General features: G+C 44.4%; 1 protein-coding gene and 1 long non-coding RNA gene across 19 annotated transcripts in view; one reads left to right on the plus strand and one right to left on the minus strand.

Moving 5' to 3' along the window:
• Positions 1 to 22531, plus strand: part of KIAA1217 (KIAA1217 ortholog) — a 772703-nt gene that overhangs the window by 528307 nt on the left and 221865 nt on the right. The window lies entirely within an intron of this gene.
• On the minus strand, positions 1479 to 4014 carry LOC137205277 (uncharacterized). Its single transcript, XR_010934080.1, has 2 exons — positions 3667 to 4014; positions 1479 to 1816 (listed from the first exon to the last, which is right to left on the minus strand). It is a non-coding gene; the product is annotated as an uncharacterized lncRNA (long non-coding RNA).

Consider the following 22531-nt stretch of genomic DNA (forward strand, 5'->3'; position numbering starts at 1 on the left):
CCTTAAAGATGCCTAGAACATCTCCTGAAGCATTTAATATTAAGGCTATTAACTTTTTACATCTCTTTTAATATAAATTGATCATAAAGCATATTGAAAGTGACTTTACACCAAGGTATTCAGTATCAGGAAAAGTGACGTTTAATTGCAGTCTGCCCCAGATCATTGCAGTCTCATGCCCAGCTCCGGCCTCCGTGCTCCAAGCACCTTCCACTTTGAATCCCAAATAGTCCTAGGTCTTCTCTCTACCTCTCCCCAAAGCCCAACCTCTCCACCTGCTGAAAACCCAGCCAGGTCCACGATCACCCTAGCTGGAAAGTGGTTTGCCCTTTTCCGAATTCCACGAGTCTTTTGCTTGCAAAACTGGCAACAAAGTTTCCACACTCACTGTTTTATAGTCACACTCTATCTTCCTGAATATAATACAGTGGAGACTCCATGAGGGCAGGCGATGACCAGCTGCTGTTTCACTCTACCGTGTCTAATACTCAGCTTGTCAGTCACTACAGTGTGTTTTGAATGAGGAGTCAAATAGACATCTCCTCTGCACTAGCTATAGAGTAGCATGTGAATTGACTTTTTTAAACGGAATCCTTCAGAGAGAGAAGCTCGTTGTTAAAAAGAAACTTTCAGAGAAGGCAGATGATTCTTTTTTTTAGCGTAATGAGTCCCTGTCTAAATGAACTACCTTTGATCTGGCATTTCAACTATTATATACGTCTTGCTTCTCTTATACCCTTTAATTTATTCAGCACGTATTTAATAAAAGCATATCACATACCACTGTGCAGGTGTGGGAACACAGTAGTGAACAGGACAAAGGACCCGCCCTCTCGGCACTAACTTCTCAGAGAAGAGGGGCAGGCAATACACAGATCTAAGAAATGCCACGTGGTATAAAGGCTGTGTAGAAAAATGAGGTGGGATAAGGGAAATGGAGAGGCAGGGGGTGCTTTTTATAGAGGAGGAATTTCAAATGAAGGGATAGTCTGAGCAGAGACCAGGGAGGACGGAGGGTGGGAGGCCCCCAGGTGGGTATCCGTCAGAGGAAGAGCCCAGGCTGCAGAGGAAACAGCAAAGGCCGGGGCTGGGCAGTGGGCGTCTGGGGAACAGGGTGCAGGGAGGCCATGTGGCTGATGTGGCTGAGGGACCGGTGTGGGGTGGGTCTTGAGACAGAGCTGGGCAAGGTCAGTAGAGCTAAGGGGCTGTGGTAAAGACTTGAGTTTTTCGTTAAGAGAGGCTGTCATTGGACGTCTGGAGGACCTACATACTGCTGTGGAGAGTAGTCTGTAGAAGCAGGAAGACCCACAACAGCCTCCTGAATAGGAGACAACAGGGACCATGACTAGGGTGGTGACTTGAGGGGTAAGAAGCCATCAGACCCTGGTTCTTAGAGGTAACGGGATTTGCTGCTGGCCAGACTGTTGACCTTCTTTCCATGAGAGGAAGAGGGAAGTCAAGAGTCATCACAAACAAGGTTTGGTTTTAGCAGCTGGAAGATTCATGTTTTCATTGACTGATGCGGGGCAGGTCTGAGGAGGATTGAGTTTGAAGGACACACTCAAGTTGGGTGTTAGACGGATTGTCGAACATCCCAGCCTGTTAGCTGTGAGTCTTTCTTCCAAAACTGTGAGTCCTTGAATTCAAGGTCACGTCTTGGTCATCTTTGTGTTCTCCTGTTAATTTGCAGAAGTTCTCGCTCACAGGACCCCTAACACTTGCGTTTGAGTTCATGCAATTCAGATTCGCATACGTGGGAGTTTCTGAAAGTGGCCTGTGGTTTCACTTGCATTTTCGTATTCCTTTTCATCATAATCTGTAAAAGCAGAGAAGAGACAGTTGGAAAAAAATGCTGTATGAAACTTGCTGGAAATGGGTAGAACCAGAAATGATGCTGACAAGAGGTTTAGAAGTACAAAATAGATAGTACTCAGACCAAATATAAGTAAATTAGCATAAATCATCAATCTCTGATTTCCATGCCTGTCTTCTCCGAGTTGGCTGACTCAACAGCTGCTTCTGTGACTACAGCTGTATAATTCCTCCACATTTCCTTTTTGCATGGAAAAAGTATTCCAGTTTGTCATTGCTTCAACATTTGCAATTTTATATTAGGTTCTCGTTTTTTATTTTTTGGGCCTGACCATGTGCTTAAGAAAGTCATGCAACTGTCATCCATTCTGAACTGTTTTGTTTTCACTTGGGGTTTGGTTTTGGGTCCACTTGGGGTTTTATTATTTGCCCTTGGGGTTCTCCAGGCTTGGAAATGCTTCTCTCAGTAAAATTCCCGATCCCTGGTTGAAACTTGCAGGACGGTGGGGATTCCAGGTAGAGAAAGCCCTCACAGTCAGAGGGAAAAGCAGGGTGAGGGCAGGTGCCTAGTTTGTTGTGGTTGCAACATAAGCTTCATAGGGAGTGTGAAGAGAGTGAAGAACACGTGATGAGAAGGTAATAAAGGTCATTACGGGGACTTCCCTAGTGACGCAGTGGTTAAGAGTCGCCTGCCAACGCAGGGGACACAGGTTCGATCCTTGGTCCGGGAAGATCCCACATGCCACGGAGCATGTAAGCCCGTGCGCCACAACTACTGAGCCTGCGCTCTAGAGCCCGCGAGCCACAACTACTGAACCTGCGTGCTGCAACTACTGAAGCCCGCGCGCCTAGAGCCCTTGCTCCACAACAAGAGAAGCCACCGCAATGAGAAACCCGCGTACCGCAACGAAGAGTAGACCCCGCTCGCCGCAACTAGAGAAAGCCCGCGTGCAGCAATGAAGACCCAATGTAGCCAAAAATAAATAAATAAACAAATACATTTTTTTTTTTTAAAAAAGGTCATTATGGGCTATGCTAAGGAGTATAGAAAACGAGGAGCTTCAGACACTTAGAGTCTGGAAGTACTGTGATGAGATTTGTATTGTAGGCAAAGCTGCTTTGACTGCCATAGGAAGAGCAGACGGGTGGGGGAGACAGGTAAGAGGTTCTGGTGATGAAGGCAAAAGATGGTGAAGGTCTTGTAAAGTTCTTATAGACCAGTGACTGGCACGCATTCAATAATATATCAGTCTTTATAAAATAAAATTAAACAAATGAAAGTAGAAATGCTTGTGATGGGGAGAACACCACATTAGAGAGACATCTTACAGGTAGGATGATTACAGCATCTACTTGGGTGAGTGGTGACATCATTCCAGGGCAAGGAGCAGGTGGGGTCACGGGGAGGTTGACCAGATGCCCTAGTTCTGCCTGGACATGCGTTCTCCTTGTGGAGCCCATGGGGCATCCATTAGACAGCTGGCAGTATAGCTCTGGGACTCAGCTGAGACTTTGGCTTGGACGGACGTGTTTGGGGCATGTTTAGAAGTCTTCAACATCTAGATAGGAAAGAAAGAGATCACTCCAAAAAAGGAAATAAAGCAAGGAGAGTCTCTTATCATAGCAATGAAGTTAAAAAAAGTTATCTCCAAATTCTGGTTGATATAACCTCTTATTAAGATCTTCTGGCTAACCTACTGGTACCTGTTCCAGGAAAATAGTACCTTATTATTATTATTTTTTTAAAAGAATAGAAGCTACTTATTTGATCACCCTTCAGGCAGGACTAGGTGGTGTCACTGTCAGCAGCTTAATAATGTGCCCTTTCTACTCTGAAGACCCACCACAACTGACCTGGAAGTTCAGTCTTCGTAGAGGATCAATGCACGATCCAGCTTCCCCAGAGCACCGGTAAGCTACAACTCTGGACATGGCTGTTCCATTTTTGATATTGTACAACCCTCAGTGGTACGTGCGCCTTCTGGCATCTTAAGGAGTTGAAGTAGGGGATCATTCTGCTCCCAACCTAAGTGCCACAATAGATAACCAAACAGCCTCCTCTTAACAGCAGTGTAGATTCCCGAAAGATGTGATGGAAGAAGAATAAGTGCGTATGTACGTGAATTCTCTCCAAAACTCCATGGCATGGTATTTAAAGCTGCCTCTCTGGGCACTGGCGTGTCTTAGTGACTTGCAGGTAGAGTCGGCCTTTAGCAGGAGCGATTCTCTGAAGCCGTAGCGTGCATCAGGGCAGGCTGGACGCATATCACATACGTGCCTGGGAAGCATTGCATTCAGCAGCAGCATCTTCCAAGTGATAAAAATAACTTTGCTTTGGTCAGTAGCCCTGGAGCCAGGTGTCCCCTTTCACTTCCTGTTCTCTGTTGGGTCCTGCAAAGGGACATCTCGTCTTCCAGAGTTTGGAATGTGACATTTCTGGTCTCGCCACTTTAACCGTCTAATATCTAGCTGTCTCGTCTCCTCTTGTTGTGTATTTTGGGGGTCCTCTCCTCTTGAACCTTTGCATTTTACATCCTCGTGTCTACTGCTCATTCCTGCAGGGGGAGATTGACAGCTCCCCCCTGCCAGACACTCGATAACCTAGATGTTTATACTTTGATTTCTGTCATGTCCCCACTTTTTAAAGCCTAAGCTGTATAATTATGGGGCAACAACTTTCCTGTCCGTGATTCTCTTAAAAGTCTTACTTTATCTTATTCCCCCGTCACAGAAGCTTCTTTCTGGTCCTCTGTTCTGATAATAGATGTATTTCCTGCCCAATATCGGATCATCTTTTAGATTCTGAAGTTCTTCACAAGTCTCCTTTTTGAAACTGTTGTTGACCTGTGAGTCTAATTTCTTCTTTTCCACGAGCTCCAGGTCAGACTCCTTCTCGAGAGTTCTTAACGTTCTAAAGCCTTTGTGAGCTCGGAGGGGTGGATGGTGGGTGTGATTAATCCCTGAGAGATGTGGCTGCTGGTGGGGTTATTTCTGTGTCAAGCTTCCCACTGTCAGACTTGGAAGAGAGCTGACGCTCTGGGGGGCCGCCTTCGTGTAGACACTGCCCGACCCCATGCTCTCTCTCTCTCCTTCCTTCCCGTTGACATAGAATCGTGTCCGTCTGCACCCAGCACGCCAGAGCAGGAAGGCTGTCTCACTCCCCGTGGAGAAAAACCTCCCATGGACCTGCTAAAGTAACTGCTGAGTGGTTTTTTATTGCGGGAAACAAAGGATGGTTAAGTCTCCTGAGTCCTAGGTTGCTAGTCTATAGGTTTCTCTGGCGTGAGCCCTAGAAAATTCCTCTTGATTTCAGCAGCCATATTTAACTGACCGTTGACATTTAAAATTGTAGAAGAAAACTATAGCCCAAGATAATTGGGTACAAGAAACCAATTTATCTTATCTGTGAGGACATGTCACAGCTGTGGTTTGGGGACTGTGTCCTTTATCACTAGGCGATGTATGGAGCCTTCCTTGTGAACCCCTGGCTCTTCTTCCCCATCTTTTCCTCAGCCGTGTCCCTTCTCAGCCTCCCGTGCTAACTGATAGCACATGTGTTTCAGAATGGAACCTGGAAAAGGAATGTATAGGGCCTCGTATGGAAATGCCATTCCAGATTCCATACGCCAATCGATAATACACTGGCTAGACTGTCGAGAGTCACCCCAGAAAGGATGAATTTGGGTTGGAAGGGAATCAAAGGAATTGTGGACCTAGCATAATTGATTGCAGTGAAGCAGTGACGGGGTGGTCTGGACAACTGGACGCAGGCCAAGTTCAAAATCACAAGCAATTCCCCCTACCCTCTGAGAATGAGGTGAGGTCTACTGAATGGAGAACAGGGCGAGTCATCAACCTTCTTATGGTTTAATTCAAACCTGGGCCCTGAGCTTTGTCTGTTGTTTTTTGAAAGGGACAAAGGTGTTGAATCCAGCCAGAAAAACCTGTGCTTATCCGTCCAGTTACTTCTTTTATCCCCGCTGCCCTTCTCTCTCAGAAACAGGATTCTAAAGTAAGTTCTTAGTTGTGTCTGATAAATGTTAGCTGATATCCAGGGCTCATTTATTTTCTTTGTCCCAGGCATAATGTCTAGCATAACATACTTTATAAATGAATGAACAGCAATCGTGTGAAAAAACAGGGAAAATGTTAGTGGGTGGAAGAAAGAGTGAAAACAAATCCTGGTGTTAAGAAGAAAGAGTTGGCCCTTGATGCCATGGTGGAAGCAAGATGGTATGACCGTGGGGTTACCAAACTCTATTCCATGGAACAGTAGAGCATCTCACACGCACACGCACAGGGGCTTCCATGATGTGACAAATATTGCACACTATATCACACTGTGGAATCCACAGTATAGGTTTGCATACTGAAGTCTCTGAAAAGACCTGCAATGAAGACAACCTGATTAACCTTTATTTAACTCAGCCTTTCTCCCAACATATTTGGCTGTGGAATTCTCTGCCTTACATCTCCTTACATCCAGACCCACTGAACACGCTTTGGCCAACACTGGTAGAAATATACAAAATTGTCATAGACTTGAGTCCAGCTGACCTGGGTTTGAATCATGGCTACCATTTTCTGTGTGATCCTAAGTCGAATTAAGTAAGCTCTAGTCTCCTGTTTCCTCATCTACAAGATCAGGATAATGTCCACTTCCTGAAATAAGAGAATTAAAGCAGGTGATGGAGATAAACCATCTTCTGGGCACCTAGCACAGGCTGACTCCTTTGTGGCTGCCTATTCCCACACTGATGCACTGCATTTCTCTGTACCACACTGGTACCCACATACAGGGGCTTCTTAGGATGCAGCCTATTCTCCTCAGTCCTTACAACCAGTGGCAGACAAATTGTTGTTTGCGCTTGTAAAATGTGAATAATTAGTCTTTTTTAAGAAACTGCTTTCCCAAAGGAAAACTATGGCAGAGAGCACATAGTTACTTTTACATTTGTTGGTGCTGTTGGCTCCCAAATTCTGGCATCATTATTGCCCAGTTTTTTTTCTTGGATCTCCAGCTTCTTCTAAATTGGATATTAGAAAGGAAAAGTCTTTCTGGAAATGTCTTATTAACCCACCAAATAAATGGCTGTTCAAAAACTATACGTAACAAGAATACCAGCCATGAGTATTTGTTTCGCTTTTACCGTGTACCAGGCACTGCTCAGAACTCTTTATGTGTATATCTCATTTAATCCTTACAGCAACCCAGTGAGTATGCACTGTTATCTGCATTTTGCAGATGAGGAAACTGAAGCTTTCAGAGTAATATGTCCAAGGCCACCAGGTAATAAAAGATGATGATGACTCTGAGTGACTCTAGTCGTGCAGGTTAGCACAGACAGGGACAAGCTGAAGATTGGAAAGCCAACTCGTGGTCAGCCTTGAGGTTGTTATTTTCTTGCCTAGTCTAGGTGAAAACTTTTCCTTTTTTTTAGGAAATAAAAGTTATCTATCCTATATTAGTCAGGGTTCTCTAGAGGAATGAACCAACAGGAGATAGATATATATATATATATATATACACACACACACACACACACATACATACACACACACACACATATATATATAAAGAAATTTATTATAAGGAATTGGCTCACTCAGTTACAGAGGCTAAGATTTCCCAAGATCTAGAGTTAGTAAGCTGGAGACCCAAGAGTGACAATGGGAGAAGTTCCAGTCTGAAAAGGGCAGGTGTAAGACCCAGGAAGGGCTGATGTTTCAGCTCAGGTCCTCAGGCAGGAAAAACTGCTGTCCCAGCTTAGGCAGAAATGTAGGAAGAGTTCCCACTTATTCTTGTGAGTGAGAGGTCAACCTTTTTGTTCTCTTCAGGTCTTCAGCTGATTGGTTGAGGCCCACCCACACTAGGGAGGACAGTCTGCTTTACTCAGTCTACCCATTCAAATGTTAATCTCACCCAGAAAACACCCTCGCAGACACACCCAGAATAACATTTAACCAAATATCCAGGCCCCTTGTGGCCCAGTCATACTGACACATAAAATTAACCGTCACACATCCCATGGTTTGAAATCACAAATTAGACATCCTCCTCTCTTGTTTCTGTTTTCACGCAGACCAGTTGAACCCAGTGGGGTTCTACTGAGTTCAGAGACCTCATTCCAAAGGTTCCTCCAAAACTTTCGTAAGACATGCATAATTGAATATTGTCAAATATTCAAATGTCAATTACTAGTCATTTAAATACTTGAAGTTTGAGCAGGGGATCTCCTTAAGTCAAAAGCTGCTGTTTCCCATAATGCCAGCAATCATAATAGGGGAGCCCAGGCTCTCTGGGGGGATCCATAGTGACCCCACATTCAGAGCTTTGTGCTCTGCATGTGTAATGCAGCCCCAGGATCAGATATGCGTTAGGTCATAGCCTGTGCCCCGTGACCATTGGGAGGATGAGTGAGACTGATTTATGTTGGCAGAGGTGGGGAAGGAAGCTTTCTTTCGCCAGCTGCTCTGCTGTTGTCTACGCATCTTGAAGGCAGTGAACTGACCTTAGTTGGACACGTGTCTGAGCTTCACACCTGGCCTTGTACACAGGAGTCAAGTAGTAAATATTGGCTGAAGGTATCAGTAATGTTGTAGGTATCCACTGTAATCTTCTTTGATATTTGCTTGGGAGACGGTGATGAGAAAAAAAGACCACGGGACCAGTACGGAGCTGTTTTCTGAGTGAATCAGTGACGCCAATTATGTTACATTTCTTAGCCCATGGTTGCAGCTGTATGTAACTGTTTCTACCTGATTACCTGAAAGAATCACCTTCAAACCCTGATAACTGATTCCGTGCAGGGCAGTACTGCAGCGGTGGCCTCTCAGTTTGAGTTAGGGTTCCTTATATCTCACTAAGAGACACATATTCTTCTGGAGTCAGGGTGTTAAAAATCATTTGTCTCTTTTCTGTCATCTGGGAAAAACAAGGCTCTTCCAGAAAATAAAAATGTCTCCTTTTTTACTTCCTAAAGGTGAAAAAGAAATGCAGTTGGAATGGGTAGGGGCTTTTTTTTTTTTTTTTTTGCGGTACGCGGGCCTCTCACTGTTGTGGCCTCTCCCGTTGCGGAGCACAGGCTCCGGACGCGCAGGCTCAGCGGCCATGGCTCACGGGCCCAGCCACTCCACGGCATGTGGGATCTTCCCGGACCGGGGCACGAACCCGTGTCCCCTGCATCGGCAGGCGGACTCTCAACCACTGCGCCACCAGGGAAGCCCAGATAGGGGCTTTTTATAGACAAGAAAAGTGACGGATTTGACAGATGACTCCTGAACTTTGTTCAGCAGCAGAGACAGGGGGAAGAGGGCAGAAACATAGCAGCTTTTTTAGACTCACTGACCCTATGGCCCACTGATAAGAAGCTCTGTGCCCTGCAAAGTGGACTCTTCTTGCAGCGGAATTTTATGTTCCTCCCTGGGCCGGTGTTGGATTCTCTGGATACCTAAGGTGACACAAGGAGGGGCAGATGATGTCAACAGTTTATTTGTGGAACCTGGGCCTCCTCTTCAGGGCCAAAGCTTTTCCTCCAAAGGAGGGAGACTTATGCCCAGGATGTCTGCTCCCACACGGAGCCTTTGGGCACGAAAGCAAGAAGAAGATTCCAGCTAATGGGGGCCAATCCACAAGTCATTTCAGGAAAAATGGATATAAATAGAAGCGCCTAGAAGGCTGAATATGTTTTCTGCTGTGGGAAGGTTAAAGTGGAACTCTAAGTCATAGATTTTCTGCAAACCAGCATTTAAGAATATGCCAGGTGTGGAAACTGGTAGGAGAGACTTGGTTTAATAACATGTGAAGGGAAATTTAGCACCACCAGTATTCTCCTTCCCTCCATCATCTCCTCCGATGAACCTCTTGATGAAGATCAACAGGAAACTGGGACATATTTTGCAGTTAATTTTTTTTTAATTAATAAATTTATTTATTTAATTTTGGCTGTGTTGGGTCTTCGTTTCTGTGCGAGGGCTTTCTCTAGTTGCGGCAAGCGGGGGCCACTCTTCATCGCAATACGCATGCCTCTCACTGTCGCAGCCTCTCTTGTTGCGTAGCACAGGCTCCAGACGCGCAGGCTCAGTAGTTGTGGCTCACGGGCCTAGTTGCTCCGTGGCATGTGGGATCTTCCCAGACCAGGGCTCGAACCCATGTCCCCTGCATTGGCAGGCAGATTCTCAACCACTGTGCCACCAGGGAAGCCCTGCAGTTAATTTGCAGGGAACTTGGGAGGGTAGACTTATACATGTTTCTCTGAGGACAGTGCCAGGCGCCCTGGTTGTCAGTAGAGCTGAGAGTGAAGCTGTCGTTCCGTCTGATGGCAAGCACTGATATTAGCGCAGGATGGAGTGCTCTCGTTGGCAGACGTGGGAAAAGTAGCCTAGTGATTAAATGCTCTTATTACAGAGTGAGCGGTGTGACTGTGTTCAGAAGAGCCCATGAATGTTGAGTGTGAGGCTCATCAACTGTCCAATTAAGAGGAAAGGAAGTGGAAATATCTGTGGGTTGTGTTGCTAAAGCTGCCTGGGTTTAGAGCCAAATGGAAGTTTCCAGTACGAAGTCGATACGAATCTCTGGTGTGTTTTCATGTCAGGTGCCCTTCTACAGAGGGGGGTAAGTTTTAGAGAATGATTGTTTTGCTTCTTTGGGTACCACCTGCAGAAATGTGTTCATTTTGACTATTTTGTGGAAACCTAGTGAAGCAGCCTTGTGAGAGAGGATTCTTTGGATGGGGGTTTTCTCATCAGTTGACAACGCCCAGCTTGGAATTGCCATCAGGCTAAAGGTTATAGGCCATGATATAGGAGCTGAGTGTTGGTTTACAGAACTGCTGTAATGGTTTTGGTGGGCGTCCTTGGGAACCATGGGACCAACCTTATTCGCATCTGAAAGACAATCCTCAGCAAGGGAGCTTCAACAACACCTATTATTCCATACTTTCATTTAGAAAATAAATCCTTATTGCCTTGTTCAGCCTTATGCAACTCCTCCTCTAGTTCTGTTTACATGTTATAAAATGAAGGGAACCCACTGCATGGCTCTGCAGAGGACTAGCCCCATTAATCTGTGCCAACATTTCTGCCTGAAATGTAAGCATCTTGATAACAGGGTGAAGACTCCTGGGGCGGGGCAGGTAAGCAGCAGCTCAGGACCATTTTACAGAGGAATGACCCCTTAGCTCGGCAAAGTTGTGCCATCTGTCCAGAGAGGCACTTTCACAGGTGCTGCAAGCACAGTTTGTGTGTGGAAGGAGCCCTGCTGCAGTTCCACTTAGCTGCCTTGGTTGTTGATGGAGGTTCAGATGTGTTATTTGATCACGTCTGCTATCTACAAAACAAGCCCATTGTTTACCCAGGAACCCATGTGGGTCTCTTGGGTGGCTCTTCATCTAGCCTTAATGTTGACCATCTCTAGCACTGAGGGTCTTCCGTGGGACCCAGCAATACCCAGAACCATCTCTGAAAGGCTAATGCAGAGAAAGGAAGGGGTGTGGAAAAGGTTAAAGGTGCAGGGAGGGATGCAATGTACAGGAACCTTACAACGAGGAGAAGGTGTACAAAGCAGTCAGGAGCAGTTGCCTTAGCTACTGATGTTAAAGATAACTGCAGGGCTTCCCTGGTGGCGCAGTGCTTGAGAGTCCGTCTGCCAACGCATGGGACGCGGGTTCGTGCCCCGGTCCGGGAAGATCCCACATGCCGTGGAGTGGCTGGGCCCGTGAGCCATGGCCGCTGAGCCTGCGCGTCCGGAGCCTGTGCTCCGCAACGGGAGAGGCCGCAACAGTGAGAGGCCCCGTGTACCGCAAAAAAAAAAAAAAAAAAAAAAGATAACTGCAGAAAATCAGTGCTGCTATCTTAAAGAAAGGGAGAATCAAATTTGAGGCAGAGAGTGGGTGTTTTTCAAAGGTGAAAACGAGCCCAAGAGTTTCACAGGATTACCAGGGCAAACAGGAATTCTTCTCTGTCTTTGTCAGATCTTCTGCTTCAAAAGAGGAGATCCTGTAGTTAGAGGAGATAGAACACAGGGCAAACTACATGCTTTTCCACCTCGTTTCTAGAGAGTGATCCTGGGTGTTGGAGACTGTTTGAAAGGAAGAGGTGAATCTGTGGTGAATCCTGCAAACAGCACTTCTCTGTTTTCACAGGGGGCAGATTTATTCGCATCCTGCCTCGACTCAGCACATCAGCTGGATCTCCTGCCCCTGCGCTCTGAGTCTTAGTGTGTTTTCAAGTGAGATATCCACTGATGGAAACAATTGTCATTTTGTCTGTTGCCAGAATGGGAGTTAAGTATTTTAAAAACATGACCAGTGAAACAGTATCAGATTATACTAAACACATTTTGTTATTTGCGATGATTTTGACTTTTGATCATTTAAACGGTAACTGCAAAGTTTATCGTGATATTATCTAATAGTGGATAAAAGGAGTTGATCTAAAAGAGATCTGATGTAATGAGGACAGTAAAGAAGACAGTTATCTACTAAACTGAAAATGCTTTCTTTAAACACTTTGGGTATCCCTTTCTACCTAAAGATGAGGTGGAGTCCAGTCTAGAACATCTTCAGCCAGTGCTTTTCATATGTTCAGTACACATCCTGATGATGTAGGAAATTCCAGGTTTCCTTCATGTGCTCTGGGTAATGCGTCTACTCCAACAGGTAGCCCTCAATCTGGGCTCTTCATCGGTTGCTGGATGGCTGTGGTTGGAGACGCTTCAAAGTGAGGTCAGCTGCCAGCAGGGGCGATTCTATAGTATTATGTGGAGGGTAGAGTATCTAACTGCCCTGTCCCCCTTTGCCAGCAGAGAGGGGGTTCCCGGGACATGGGACTTCCAGTTTTCATACTGGGGAAGTCCTGGGCAAACCAGGATGAGTTGTCACCCTGTGTGAGGTAATGGATTTGACCATAAACTTCAACATTACACTTCAAAATACTAAGCGGATGGAATTCTGAGTGTTCTTGAACTTACTTTACGGTACAGAGTGGACTTGCTCCCCAAATACCCTGTGTCCATGCCTAGCTGACCCCATCAACTCTTGACGCTCTCCTTCTAGAAAAGACCACCAAAATGGCTTCAGAATGCATCCCATTTCCCTTCAATGACTCTTTGTTCTTGCAGACTGGGGCGGAGAGCAGCCTGAGAAGACAGGGAAGCCCCTGACCCCACCCCCTTCTTCAACCAAAATGTCATCGCTTTTACCTACCAAGAGGAAAGCTTCCCAGCTCAGATTTTTAAAAAATAGTACATTTTCAGCAACATGAATGGACCTAGAGATTATCATACTAAGTGAAGTAAATCAGAGAAAGGCAAATATCATATGATATCACTTGTATGTGGAATCTAAAAAAATGGTACAATGATAGATCTGTGAGTCTGTTTCTGTTTTGTAAGATTCATAGGTGTTGAAAACAAACTTACAGTTACCAAAGAGGGAAGGAGGGGGGTGATAAATTAGGAGTTTGGGATTAACATAGACACACTACTATATATAAAATAGATAAACAACAAGGACCTACTATATAGCACAGGGAACTATATTCAGTATCTTGTAATAACCTCTAATGGAAAAGAATCTGAAATATATATACATGTATGTATACATATGTATAACTGAATCACTTTGCTGTACACCTGAAACTAACACAACATTGTAAATTTTTTAAAAATAATATATTTCCAAGCCAGTGACTAGAGGTCCGCATATATCCCTTCTCGCACCAGTATTTTGTGGTCTTACAGGGAGAATTGCTAATTTTCCAAAGGCTTTGAATGAAATGAATTTAAAGAAAACTGCCTGTTCCAATGGTTCTTCTGCGAGAGATACTGACTGTGTGGTCCTTTTATTTTTAGCAATAGTGTTGGAAAAATCAGGTTATGTTTACTCTGTCTCGGGGGCTGGTGAGATTGTGTAGTCTAGAAAATGCTGGAATTATAAATTATTATAAATGTTGACTGAGTGGAGAAATTCGTATATGAAAAAATATTGTAATATGCAAGTCAGCCTATAGGTTTTCCCCTAGTTCATTGTCCAAAAATGTATACATTGGCCAAGGAGGATAAACCAAGAAAGTACTTTCACAGAGAAACATAAATACGTTTACTGTGCTGTTCTTTTGTCAGATGCGTTTTTACATCATATTTGTTGCTCATCCCCAAAGCCCCAGTTTTGAGTTTATTTATTTCTTGCTGCCTTCATTGTAAATCTCATAGTGCAAACTTGTTTTTCTATTAGATAAATACATTCAGACTGTAATACTTCCTGGTTTTTAGCATTAATCAAATAGTTTATGGACTTAGTCTCTGAGTTATCGTTTATTTTTAGCCTTTTGGTGTTTGTTTTCACTAGAATACTGAATTTTTTACAGGGCTGCCTACTTCTTGAGGTATCTTGAGGGCTGGTGATAGCAGCATTCACTCAGCTGGGGCCAGAAGCTCCATTTGAATGGGTTGGCTTCTTTTAGTTTATTTATTTATTTTTAAAGTTTTTATTGGAGTATAGCTGACTTACAGTGTTGTGTTAGTTTCAAGTGTACAGCAAAATGAATCAGCTATACATATACATATATCCACGCTTTTTTAGACTCTTTTCCCATATAGGTCATTACAGAGTACTGTGCTACACAGTAGGTCCTTATTAGTTACCTATTTTATATATAGTAGTGTGTATATGTCAATCCCGATCTCCCGGTTAATCCCTCCCCCCCGCCCCCTTACCCCTTGGTAACCGTAAGTTTGTTTTCTACATCTGTAACTCTATTTCTGTTTTACAGATAAGTCCATTTGTACCCTTCTTTTAGATTCCACATATAAGGGTTATCATATGATACTCGTCTTTCTCTGTCTGACTTAACTTCACTCAGGATGATAATCTCTAGGTCCATCCATATTGCTGCAAATGGTATGGGCTGGCTTCTTCTAAATGGCAAACCTACTGCCCTCAATGAATAACAAGTTCCCCTCCTTGAGAGGGAAAAATCACATTGCCTTGGTATCTCAGGAGTGCAGCTCCATAAATATTATTATGCCTCATGGAACACATCTTTATTCAATAGAGCAGATATTGCCAACAAAAATGAAATAATAGAGGAACTAACTTCTAGTGGTTTCCAGCTTTAATTATGAGAAATAAATGAAAAAGAGAGTTTTCAATCAAAGTTTTTCGTACAGTGATAGTTTACTATCTTTCGCTCAAAGATACTTATGCTCTCGGGGGAAAACAGATAAAATGAATGTTTTGGGTTTTTTTCTTTTTTTCAGCATTTTCTGCCTTTGGTTTTTGCTTTATAAGGTCAAATGTTACACTTGTCTTTTAAGCCACCCACAGACTCAGCTCTTTGGGTGGGGCTGGGCTCATCACTAGAACAGAGGGAGGGCGAGGGCGGGGGTCAGTAGGGGAGGGCTCAAGTTCATGAGTGTGGGATGGCCTCATCACATCAAGACTCGCTTTCATGAAATGTCTGCCTTCAGAATGTTTCACTAGAGGCAATATTTTAGAGTGTTGTTATTCTCTAAATCAAGGAGAATTTCCCTTAAAAAGAATCCTTATTTATCACCAGGCCGGATACTGTCTCTAAGCTATCTTGACTGCTTTTTCTAAATACAAAGACAGAGAAGAAGTGAAAAATAAACATTATCCACTAAAAAATTATAAGCCCATAATTTGTGACATAGGTAAAAATCATTGTATTATACTGCTTCAAGAGAGTGCCATGATGGGGGTGGACTGGATAGTTAATGGGGAGGAAGAGTGGTGAGGATTAAAAAATACTTTGTTGGGAGCTTCCCTGGTGGCGCAGTGGTTGAGAGTCCGCCTGCCGATGCAGGGGACACGGGTTCGTGCCCCAGTCCGGGAAGATCCCACATGCCGCGGAGCAGCTGGGCCCGTGAGCCATGGCCGCTGAGCCTGCGCGTCCGGAGCCTGTGCTCCGCAACGGGAGAGGCCGCAACAGTGAGAGGCCCCTGTACCGCAAAAAAAAACAAAAATACTTTGTTGGGAGTCAGACTGACAGTAGATTTCGTGGAGGAAATAAGAAATTGAGTTTAGGAACATTTGAGGTGAGGTAACTGTGGAAATTCTCCTCTTTGGAATGTACATGTATATTGACATGAATTTAGAACCTACATGTATATATATTTTTTAAATTAATTAATAAATTTATTTTATTTTTGGCTGCGTTGGGTCTTCATTGCTGTGCATGGGCTTTCACTAGTTGCGGCGAGCAGGGGCTACTCTTCGTTCAGGTGCATGGGCTTCTCATTGCGGTGGCTTCTCGTAGCGGAGCACGGGCTCTAGGTGCGCGGGTTTCAGTAGTTGTGGCACACAGGCTCAGTAGTTGTGGCTTGCAGGCTCTAGGGCACAGGCTCAGTAGTTGTGGTGCACGGGCATAGTTGCTCCGCGGCATGTGGGATCTTCCCGGACCAGGGCTCGAACCCATGTTCCCTGTGCTGGCAGGCAGATTCTTAACCACTGTGCCACCAGGGAAGTCCCTAGAATCTACCTGTATATTGAAGTGCACTTAGGACACATGTATATCCACAAACATAGAATATGTATGTCAGGATTTGGGGAATACAGGCTGGACTGCAGCCATCAATGTATAGGTGCGTTGTTTTTTTTTTAAACATCTTTATTGAAGTATAATTGCTTTACAATGGTGTGTTAGTTTCTGCTTTATAACAGAGTGAATCAGCTATACATATACATATATCCCCATATCTCCTCCCTCTTGCATCTCCCTCCCACCCTTCCTATCCCACCCCTCTAGGTGGTCACAAAGCCTATAGGCGCGTTCTTAAGCTTTTTCTGGTCGCGATATTCTCCGTGCCCCTGGGCCAAAAGAAATACCTGAGAGCTCTGTTCGTTTAGGCAGTAGAGTCCGTACAACTTAATTAGAATTTATGTCCTAACAATTTAGTGGCCAATTGAAAATATAATTGTACACACTGAAAGGAAGTACATATATCTTTTTCATTCTTAAGTGATGGTTAATTTCATGTGCCAACTTGGCTTGGCCTAGTATCCATGTATTCATTTGGTCAAGCACCAGTCTGGATGCCGCTGCGAAGGTAATTTTTATATGAGATGAACGTTTGAATCGGTAGACCTTCAGAAAAGCAGGTTACTCTTCATAATGTGGGTGGGCCTCACCCAGTCTTCCTGAGGCCTTAAGAGAACAGCCAGGCTCTCTGGAGGAGGAGGGAATTCTGCCTCCAGACTGTCTTCAGACTCAGCTGCATCACCAGCTCTTCACGACGTCCCAGCCTGCTGGCCTGCCTTGCAGACTTGGGACTTGCTTGCCCCTACAATGGCATGAACCAATTCCTAAAATCAATCTCTTTCTCTCTGTACACACATACATACACACATGCGCGCGCGCGCGCGCACACACACACACACACACACACACACACACACTCTACTGTTTCTGTTTCTCCGGAGAAAACTTAGCAATGGGATGTGTGTACCATTGGATACTGCACAGCTTCTCAAGCATTGGACACAGGTGGGGCACCATTTCTTGTTCCACCTTGATTTTTGTACAGATCTTGCTTTTTATCACAACTACTTCTCAGGAGCCCACTTTGCAAAGATGACATCATCCAAGGGAATGTGAGCGATCTCATGTTGAAACCGGGAGCTACCTCAAGCTTGTATTTTGCACAGTGTTCAACAAGTGTTGAATATGGCTGTGTTTCCCTCCGAAATTTAATGCATCCCACAGCGCATCTGTGCACTGGCTGTGACGTCAGGGCAGCTGCGCACGTGGTTTGGGAACTGCAGGTACCAGTGTGGCAGCAGTCATAGGGATGAGATTAGCTCACACAGAGAGCAGAGATGAGCCCCAGAAAATACCTGCAAGGAGGAGGCAGTAGCAGAGGAGCTTTTGAGAGGAGAGTCTAAAGAGAGACTCGAGACGCAAGAAAAACTTCATACGCTCTCTGAACAGAGCAGGGGAAGTATGATACCAGCTAAGAAATGAATCCAGGCATAGGACGGAAGGCAGGAGGAAATATTCTCTGACTCTTACACGGTTGGGGAGTTAGGGTGATGGGGCTGTGGTAGTGTTTTCACCTTTCTCTCTCTTTTCCAACATTTTTTCACGTCTGTGTCTTCATTGTATAATGAAAAAAGAGATGTTTACAACCATAAAAAAAAAAAAGTGCTCTCTAGCTTTCCTATTACTCAACATACCCAGTCTTTTTTCCTTTTTTTCTGTCCAGTTCCAGCATTCAGCTGCGTGTGTGTATGTGTGTGTGTGTGTGTGTGTGTGTGTGTGTTTGTGTGTGTGTGTGTTTGTGTTCAGGGTGAGGAGGTGGGCAGGAATGAGGAGATAGTAAAATAAGGATGTAACAGAAAAAAACTTCGAGGTTTGCTTTCCTTCGTGAAACATTCAGTAGAGTTGGGGAGGTAAGATGTGAAGCAGGTTCACAGAAGTCCATACAAGGAAGCCACAGATAGAAGCCAAGGCCGCGTGCACTAGAGCAGGAGGTGGAAGGTGGGCAGGGCTGGAGCAGGCCCTGGGGAGGGCGTGAGAATCGTGCAGGTGAGTAGAGCTGGGAGGAACCCCCCGGGGTGAGCCTTAGCACTGCGCTTGGGCAAGACCCCTGAACGGGTGGTCTGGGGCCCTGCTTTAATTCAGAGCCGTCGTTTTCCCAAGCCAGCATAAAAGCCGTCAGTCTTTGCCAAAGCACTTTAAGTTTCTTGGCATTTATTGAAATTAATTTACCTGCAAGAAAATTCATATATCCAGCTTTGTGAAGTATACATTCAGGGAAGTGTTTCTTTGCATTAGCTAAAGCGCATATTACTGATATAATAATGTGATGTGACACAACAGAAAGGTGATATAATTTAAGCATATAAAACTCCAGATTGTTTTGGAATTACTATCATCTTGACACTGGTTGTTTCCTCAGGTAAAAGTAGTGATTCCAAGAGTTATGTGGCTGGAACCAGTGGGCTTATTTTGCATATAATATGAAACTCTCTTTGGTATCTATTTTTATTTTGAGGAAAGAATAAAGGACAAGAAAGCATTCTGTTCCAAGTCTCCAAGAAGGTTGTGATTTTCATTACACACCACAGAAAAGGCAAAGAAATTTGGAATTACACTTCATGCATAGAGCTCTGTAGAGGAAAAATAAATGGGTACCCATCTACCCCAAATCCATAAATCAGACATAGAATGGCTAATCACAGACATAAATTGTATAAATTGTATGCTTGGCGCTGATTACTTTCTCCTCGGTCTGTTGTGGACAGTAAAGGATTTAGATCTTAGGCCGGCTGTGCTGTTTTTGAAGTGTGACTCAAAAGCAAAAGTTCGTTTTAAATTCTCTTAATCCTGGTTTACACTTTTTTTTTTTTTTTTGGTTTACACTTTTCATTCCTTTTTGGTTGAAGTATTATCTTCAGGGGGCCCGTATTAATCTGTAAGTACCAACTTGGGCTGTTTTCAGAGTTAATAGAATGGAAATGGTTCTAACGGGCCCAGCACTGGTTTTCCACGTTCTCATTCTCATCACAGACATCCCGGAACATCTTAAAAACTACAGAATAAATGATGCAGCTGCTAGGAAAACAGTGTGGTCGTTCCTCAAAAAAAAAGTTACAAACAGAATTACCATATGACCCAACAATTCAGCTTCATGGTGTGTACTCAATAGAACTGAAAGCTGGGACGCAAAGAGATTTTTGTACGCCCGTGTTCGTGGGAGGATTATTCATGACAGCCAAGAGGTAGAAGCAACCCAGGTGTTTACCAGTGGAAGAATGGATACACAAAAGGTGGTCTGCACATACAATGGAATATTATTCAGCCTTAAAAAGTAAGGAAATCCTGTTACATGCTTCAACGTGGATGAACCTTCAGGACACTATGCTAAGTGAACTAACTCAGTCATGAAAGGACAAATAAGATTCCACTTTTATGAGCTACCTAGAGTAGTGAAATGCTTAGAGGCAGAAAGTAGAATGATGAGTGATTATTAAATGGGTACAGAGTTTCAGTTTTGCAACATGGAAAGAGCTCTGGAGATGGATGGTGGTGATAGTTGCACAGCAACGTGAATGTACTTAATGCCACGGAACCATACACTTAAAAATGGTTAAGACGGTAATTTTATATTATGTTTATCTTACCATCATTGAAAAACCAAAATCAAAAACGACAGAGGAGTGGGCTCCACCACAGAAACTCAGTTTCGGTTAGTCTGCAGCAAGGGCCAAGGTGCAGTGATTCTGGTCTAAGGCGTTGATGGTGTCTGGAGTGGTGAGGCCTGAGTGGTACAGCCAGCAGTGGGAAGCCCACGCTGCCCTATGATGGGAGGGGACACCAGGCACTGGAAGGAGTGAATGGCAGCGCACAGGGCAGGGAGACCCCTGCAAAGAAGACCCTGCGTTGGCCAAGGAGTTAGTCCAGTGAGCAGAATTTCAGGCATTTTGGAATAATTTGTGCACGTGAGCCAGAAGGGTCTTTCAGTCACATCTGAGCTACTGTCTGTCACGTGGATGTCTGTCACGCCTCCAAGAAGCATCAGCTCCGCCCTGGGTCTTGCCTCACTGGCTGCTCAGGTGAGAATCTGGAACATAGTGTACACGCATCTGCTCAGAGTGAAGCAGAGGTAGAAGGGAGGCTCAGAATGAACAGACCACGCTACGGACCAGCGATTCGTGACTGAATAAAACGACGTTTTTAGATGCTTCAGAGAGAGACGAGGTGATGTGCCTTACAAGTGATCCTTCCCTCTTTCATTTGTGAGCACATGAACCTGGGTTCAGACCTTTGTTTCCTCATGAGCCTGGCCTCCTCCTGGCGCAGAAGCACTTTACTGAGCATCTGATTAATGGAGTGACATGTGCATCCATTCGATTAATACATGTGCACAGGGAGTTTCACACGTGCTGCAGTGGCTCACCAAATAAGACGAACCACAGTTCAATTGAGTCAGTCCTTCCACGCCAGGAGAAGTCTCTGACAAGGCTGCATTTCTCCTTGGCCAGAGAATTTTATGGCAATCAATAATGGCTAGCCCTGGTGTCCCTACCGAAGCTCTTTATTGAATGCAATTCATTTTAAGTGACCTTTGCTTTTCTGGAGCAGTTCTTTATTTGTGAAGTGCAGATTGCAAACAGCCTAATCAGCCCTCTGGCTTTTGGTTATTAGCATTCCATCTGCTTTATAATGCCATTTAAAAACCAGCTGTGCTAGGGAAAAAAAAAGTATTCACTGAATCTTTTTCTCTGGAAGAAAAATTCGTGTGACATTAAGATTGCCAAATGGCAATGTCTTCTTTTGGGGTGTGTGTGTGTGTGTGTGTGTGTGTGTGTGTGTGTGTGTGTGTGACTTAAGGTGTTTGTCATATTTCTTCTTAAAGGACCAGAGTTCATGTGCCCTAGTTAATGTTAGAATTATGAACAAAAATGTTTCTAGAAACCAAAGGAGGAATAATAATTTAAATAATGAAATGTTGTAAGTAATTTTATTATAAATGATACCATGTTACAAAGTTAAGTATTAGATCTTGGGCTGAGGAGCTGATGTAAACATGGAGAAGAAAATACGGATGAACGGTTGAACGCAGGGTGGGAGTATTATGAAGACTTCTTGGATTTTTCGTCCCAAGGTGTGGCTCGTTAGTTGTTTATTTTGTAGTTCTGCTTCTTCGGTACTCTTCGTGTCTTAGACCGTACATTTTTAAAAGGTGATGTTGATACTTGTTTCTATGCTGGTCTTGTCAAGTCTTGCAAACTTGTACTGCTGCTGTGCTAATTGCTTGGATAGAAGCCTAAAATCATCATGTGTGTTCATAATGATGCTTATACCTGCTTTTATTCAGAGACTGCTTGAAAGAGCCTTGCCTTCCTGGATTGATCATGGCTTGACCCTCCTCCCCGCCCCGCCCCAGGTACTTGAGTTGGGGAAGGTATAAGCCGGTGATCATCAAGGTGCTGGTTGGGTACCACCATCTCAACTTGAAATAATCCTAGAAATTCTCATTTCTGTTTATCAAGGAACAATGCCAAGGTCACCTGGAAATGAGCAGTCAATTGAGGCTCAGTTTTCTGACTGGTCTTCATGCTCTCAACATTCCCTCATTACAGACGTGTGGGAGCCTGATTTGCAAGTTCTCTGAAGGTAGAACCTTGTCTTTGGGATTTTCTTTTCCTTTTCAGGTTTGGAGCTTAGCTCTTTGATTTCAGGGAGGAAAACTCGGACAGGCTATGGCAGTTCAGCTCTGTCCACTGGCATCAGTTCCTGGAGTTATGGATAAATTGGGAATTATTAGGGGGGGAATATGGAAGTGAGATGAGATGAGAAAGAAAGGAGTGTTTGGTCCCTGGGTGAGCATCTAAGAATGAGAGCAGGAGGGTCATCCTGGACTCAGCCCTTCAACTTACAGATGAGACCCCGGGGAGAACACAGGGTCCGCGACCAAGCTCCCAGGTAGTTAATGGCAACTCAGCCGCCATGCCCCTTACTGACTACATTTTACACCACAGCGTGGGCGGACCCTCTTACGCCTCTCAGACAAGACTAATTACAAGCAGCCGGTTGATCCTATAATGTAGCGATTGGTCTGGTCTGGCTCTAAGATGAGAGAACGTGATGCTCTTCGCGCAGAGTGAGGGAAACAATGATGTAATGGGGCAGAAGTTTTGGTCTGCACGTGGATCTGAGTGGACGCGTATGGGCATGTGTGTCCACTTTGGCATGG

The sequence above is a fragment of the Pseudorca crassidens genome, chromosome 1, assembly GCF_039906515.1.
Source record: "Pseudorca crassidens isolate mPseCra1 chromosome 1, mPseCra1.hap1, whole genome shotgun sequence".
NCBI classification, from domain to species: domain Eukaryota; kingdom Metazoa; phylum Chordata; class Mammalia; order Artiodactyla; family Delphinidae; genus Pseudorca; species Pseudorca crassidens.